We start from the raw sequence: 6,303 nt of genomic DNA on the forward strand, positions 1-6,303 counted from the left end.
TGTCCATATTCTCGGTGTTAAGTCGAAAACGTTCAAGGTGGGTGTTGGACTCCGCCAAGTGTGCATCTTGTCCCCACTCCTGTTTGTGATTTTCATGGATAGGATATCAAGGTGCAGCCGAGTTAGGGAGAGTATTCAGTTTGGGGGCTTAAAGTTGGCATCTCTGTTGTTTGCAGATGATGTTGTGCTTCTCGCCCCATCTGACTGATCTCCGACATGCACTCGAGCGTTTCGCTGCCGAGTGTGAAGTGGTTAGGATGAGAATCAACACCTTCAAATCTGAGGCCATGGTTCTCTCTCGGAAAATAATGGATTGCTCGCTCCAGGTTAGGGGGGAGCAGCTGCCTTTAGTGGAGGAGTTTAAGTACCTCTGGGCTTTTGTTCACGAGTGATGGAAAGGGGGAGCGTGAGATTGACAGGCAGATTGCTGCAGCATCTGCAGTATTGTGGGCACTGTATCGGTCCGTGGTGGTGAAGCGGGAGCTGAGTCCTCGGACAAGGCTCGTGGTTTACTCGTCAATCTACATCCCCATCCTCACGTATGGTCCCTTTGAATAACCTGTGCTGCCGAGATTGTATCTGTTGAGGCACCTGTTTTAGTATAATCTTCAAGTTTGCTAACTATCCCAGAGTCCAGATCATTAATATAGATTAGAAAAAGCAAAGGCCCTAGTACTGATCCCTGTGGAACTCCACTAACAACCTCACTCCAGTTAGAAGCACGGAGTGTTCAAATATGACAAGTGTTCAGCCCCAAAATGCACAGTTTATACATTAGCAGAGATTTCTTAAATCCTATACTGTCATTGTTGCTAACTCAACCTCCTATTGCTTCTTCAGAGATCTAAATGTGTTAGATTCACTTGCTATTGATCTCCTTAGTGTTTAAATTATAACTAGATTACAAGATAAGAGAACTGATTTTAAACAGTGGTAGGATTGTAGGAATCAGGATCAATTAGCTAGAAGAAGTCTGAAGGGCTTCCTGTCATATGAAATGTTTCTTATGGTCCTATGAATCACTTTTGCACTTTTCTTACATTTGATTATTTGCATGTCCAGATTAAACGTGTTTATATGTCAACCTACATATGGAAAACCAAGGGAGACAAAAGACACAGATTCAAAAATAATATCAGGTGTCTGTCCTGATTGAACACACAGAGATGACTCACCATTATCACAGAGAAAGAACTCCCCAATCATTAAAAATGGAACTCACATAAGAACAGGACTCCAGTACCTTGGCAACTACTATTTTTCTGTAGTAGAGGTAATTAACACAGCACAGTATGAATAAATGAGAATCCAAGACACAACTAGTGATAGGTACAAAATGAACTGAAACACCAACATCTCCAGTGAAAATGTACCCCTATAGTGTCTGTGTGTTTTGTTTTTCATCAGGTTTAGTTGACTTGTGGTCATTCGTGCTGCTGTTTTTTAGGGAGTTCATGGGCATCAATCCATCAATGTTCATTGATTTTTTAATTTTATTATTAATCAGGATTCACTGCGAGACTGCTCAGAGACTCTTTGGTTCGCAGAACACAAGCCTTCAATAAATCAATAATGAATTAACCAACTCTCATTCCACATACTTATAATAATGATAATATAGCAACAACCTTATTAATAAAATCATTTCATTCATCTCCATTTTTCTCCCTTCACATTCTCACGCTGCTGCCCCATTGTGAGGCCCTTTTCTTCAGTTTTTTTCTCTCTTTCATCTTGCTAATTTCTCCTCAATGCTAATTTTCCGTTCTTAATAAGCCTTCAAGTAAATCCCATGAAAACAATGATTGAAAGGCTGTGGTCTGAGACAAGGCCCCCTGAATGCTAATGAAGGGGGATCTCATTTCAAGACTGGCACAGTGAATGATCTTCATTGAGAGCTGCACTATCCTGAGGGAGAGCCGGACAATAGGGCCCGAACAGGAATTTTAATGACAAGGACGTTTAACTTCAGACCATAGAGTAAAAGCGTGGTTTATAAGTCCATTTGCTCCAAGAAGAAAATAACACGTTCACACAAGGAGAACTTCTCAAAATCCAGATAGGTGGATTATAAGTATTTGTCTTTCGATTTTCCTCTATGTGCAGTTAAACTAATCACTTTTGGTCAAACTGATAATCCTGTTTCAACAACTCAACTTAGGTTACTAAGTTACTTGATTTTCTTCTCTATGTTTTTAAAACTATAGCTATGTTTAACTGGGTAAATGCAAAATCTTTATTTGGAAAGAATGGGCTGAGGAATACTTCAGATCATACAGCACAAGTCAATCAACAAGTTTAGCTTCCAAGATGAATCTAGTCCACTGGAATGGTCTAAGGAGGTGATGTTTTCACTTTAGGTTACATAACTGTTTTTTTCAGATGAAGCATCATCTTTAGAAATGCACTGATCAGCATTTCCAAATAATCTTGGACAGTGAGCTTTTACTTGCTTCTTTTAAGATTGCTTAAGATTGCATTTACTGTGCTGCATCTCATAGGCTGCAGTTATTGCTGTTGTAAGTGAAGATAAGAAGATGAGAAAGTTTACAAACAACCCATCATGCTCGTTTGGTGTTCAAGTGATAACTGAGTGATCCAAGGATCCTATCCAGTCTGATTTTAAATGTTCCCAAATTTTCAGCTTCAACCACATCACTGGGGAGTTTGTTCCAGATTTTGACGACTCTCTGTGTGAAGAAGTGTCTCCTGTTTTCCATCTTGAATGTCTTGAAGCCCAATTTCCATTTGTGTCCCCGGGTGCATGTGTCCCTGCTGATCTGGAAAAGCTCCTCTGGTTTGATGTGCTCGATGCCCTTCATGATTTTGAAGACTTGTATCAAGTCCCCACGTAGTCTCCTCTGTTCCAGGGTGAAAAGGTTCAGTTCCCTCAGTCTCTCAGTAGGACATTGCCTTCAGACCTGGAATGAGTCTGGTTGCTCTCCTCTGAACTGCCTCTAGAGCAGCGATATCTTTCTTGAAGTGTGGAGCCCAGAACTGTACACAGTATCCAGATGAGCTCTAACTAGTGCATTGTACAGTCTGAACATTACTGCCCTTGTTCTCAATTCTACACTTTTGAAAATATACCCTAACATCCTGTTTGCCTTTTTTATTGCTTCCCCACATTGTTTGGATGATGAAAGTGAGGAGTCCACATAGACTCCTAGGTCTTTCTCATGCGTTACTTCATCTAGTTCTATTCCACCCATAGTGTAATTATAGTGGACATTTTTATTACCTGCATGTATTACCTTGCACTTGTCCACATTGAATTTCATTTGCCAGGTGTTGGCCCACAACTAAATATTATCTAAGTCCCTTTGAATAACCTGTGCTGCCAAGATTGTATCTGCTGAGCCACCTATTTTAGTATAATCTGCAAATTTGACAAGTTTGCTAACTCCCAGAGTCCAGATCATTAATACAGATTAGAAACAGCAAAGGCCCTAGTACTGATCCCTGTGGAACTCCACTAACAACCTCACTCCAGCGACTCCTCTAATTGACACCCTCTGTTTCCTATACATCAACCAGTTCATAATCCATCTACTTACATTACCCTGAATGCCTACAGCTTCCAATTTGAGGATCAGTCTTTGGTGTGGAACCTTATCAAAAGCTTTTTGGAAATCTAAGTATATCATATATGCTTTCACGTGATCTACAGCTGCAGTTGCATGTTCAAAAAATTCTAATAAATTAGACATGATCTGCCTCGTCTAAACCCATGTTGACTATCTCCAAGAATATGGTTCTTATTGAGATGCTCTCCTATTTTCTATCTAATCATTTTTTCCAACATTTTACAGGTGATGCAGGTGAGACTGATTGGTCTGTAATTTCCTGGCTCAGTTTTGTCCCCTTTCTTGTGGATTGGTATGACATTTGCTGTCTTCCAGTCAGTTGGCACATCCCCTTTTCTAAGTGTCATTTGGAATATTTGAGTTAGCGGCCTATAAATAATTTCCCTCATTTCTTTAAGTACTGTTGGAAATATCCCATCTGACCCAGGTGCTTTGTTTGTTTTTAATTCTGCTAGTCCCTTTAGCACCTCCTCCTCATTTATCCTGATCTCTCTTAGGGTTTGACTGGACTGATTGTCAACCTGTGGCATGTTATCTGTTTTTTCTTCTGTGAAAACCTCTGTGAAATATTGATTTAGAACATTTGTTCGTTTTCCAAGATACTTCCATTTTTGCCCTTTATCTGTTTCACTTCCTCCTTTATTGACCTCTTGCTGTTGTAGTATTGAAAAAAGTTATTTGCATTAGTTTTAGCTCCAAGAGCTATGTTTCTTTCTATTTCCTTCTTTGCTTTCCTGATTCCTTTCTTAAAATCTCTCTGCAGCTCAACATATGCACAAATGTGTGCTATGCATCTTTGGAAATGCAGTGGCAGGGGTGTTACTGTTTTTATCTTCTGTATTAGATTCCTTGCTAAGAAAATAGTTAGTGATGAAAGGACAAAGTACTCAAAAGGGAGTTGATTTTTAATTAACCTTGTAAATGTAGAAAGTTGAATAGGATAAAGTGCAGATGTAGGAGTGGGATGTGGGGAGTGGGAAACAAGAACAATTCTCAAACACAGAACAAAAGGTGAAACAATAACTCACAGCTAGCCATCTTCCACCAAAAGACAAAAACTGAGGTTTCTTGCTCCTAAACCTATAGACCCATCTGGTCAGGAGTTTCACCTATGACAAATGTAAAAAAAAAAAAATCTAATTTAGGTTGCAACACAATGCCAGTTTTGGTGAAGTTTCTCTGTACCCACCATCCACAGCTAAACTGAGAATCTAGCCTCTTCACTTCTCCTTATATAGCTGTGGTCAGATAGTCAATAAAATAACTGTTTGGGTAAGCAGCCCTGCCGTGACATTGAAATAGCATGGTTATTATCCTTGCACCAGGAATATCTCTGCATGGGCACAGGAATTCTGCAAGACAATTTTACAATCCAGTCTCTGCATGAGTTCATATGAGCACTCCATTATGGGAGAAGTCTTCCAAAAAATAATTGTGCTGTATTAGTGCCAGAAGCAACACAATGTAGCAAATAATTAATATACTTGGCTAAACCACATACTAATTAATAACAACTTATGTGATGATAAACATGTTAAGTTAGTATTTACTTAATACAGTTGTAGGCAATTTGTGAATCTTTCCTGTGTTCCCTTAGACTTTGATTATTAAGCTTGGAGCTTTATTTGTGTATGGTTATGTTACTGTATATGTGCGTACTTAATACTGCAAGCTGACAGCTCGCCTTACACTAGAACTATTTCCCTTCTGGGATCGTCTGGGGCAATTTGGGGCCCCTCTGTTACTCAGTGCTTGAGTCTTTGTTTTTCTCTGTCTATTCTCATTCTGCTTGGGTCATTTTGTGGCATGGGAAGGGGAAGAAGCAATTTCATGGTTTTTATTTCTGGCAAGCAGATACCCAGCCCACATGCTGACATGCACACTGGTGTAGGTTTGGGGTTGTGAGCAAGTTAATTAAAACAACTGCAAATAATAATAATTTGTTGTTTACAGAATGTGAAACATAAATACACAGAAATGTTCAGTAGAACTATTTCCCAGAGGAAGGAATATATTATTTCCTGGTATCTGTTTTTAAAGGCGTGGAAATTGTGAAATGTAATAGCCTGGTAAATCCTTCAGGTCTAGCCCTGTATAAAAGCAGACACCTCGAACGTGTTCTGGGTCACTCCTCTTTCCTGATGAAGTTCATACTCCCCCTGCTTCACAGGCTGGCTGACAGCACAGAGACTATAAATAGAAACTCCCAGAGATGTAGGATCCTCTTCAGTTCATTAGCCCTTGTGGGCACGAGCCAACTAATCTGAAGTGTAATGGAGAATATGATTATGGGTTCAATAACCATTAATAATTCTGCTGAACTTGAACTGATCTTGAGCACTCTTGCCCCAGCATTATGGATTACAAGGTAGGCAACAGATCCAGGAGAATGAGTTTGACTATGAAGGGCTTTTGAAGGAGTCTCAGGGCTAAACTGTGTGGCCAATTCAGTTTGGTTATGAAAGGTTATGGCAAACCAAGGTTGTATTTACTGTTGGACACTATACTGCCTTTACATGTTTGAAGCATTCTCTGTGGGGTAAAGACACATCTTTGCTACATTCAGGAATATAATAATAATAATACTCTATCCTTGTTACATTTCTGTTTAAAAGATCAAACTTTCAAGCAACAACTTGAATCATTATAGACAAATCAGTGTCCGGTGTTTAAGATGGAAAACAGCTCCCTCCTGGTGAAGCTAGCTATCCCATTC

The sequence above is a fragment of the Amia ocellicauda genome, chromosome 1 (genome assembly GCF_036373705.1).
Source record: "Amia ocellicauda isolate fAmiCal2 chromosome 1, fAmiCal2.hap1, whole genome shotgun sequence".
NCBI lineage: Eukaryota > Metazoa > Chordata > Actinopteri > Amiiformes > Amiidae > Amia > Amia ocellicauda.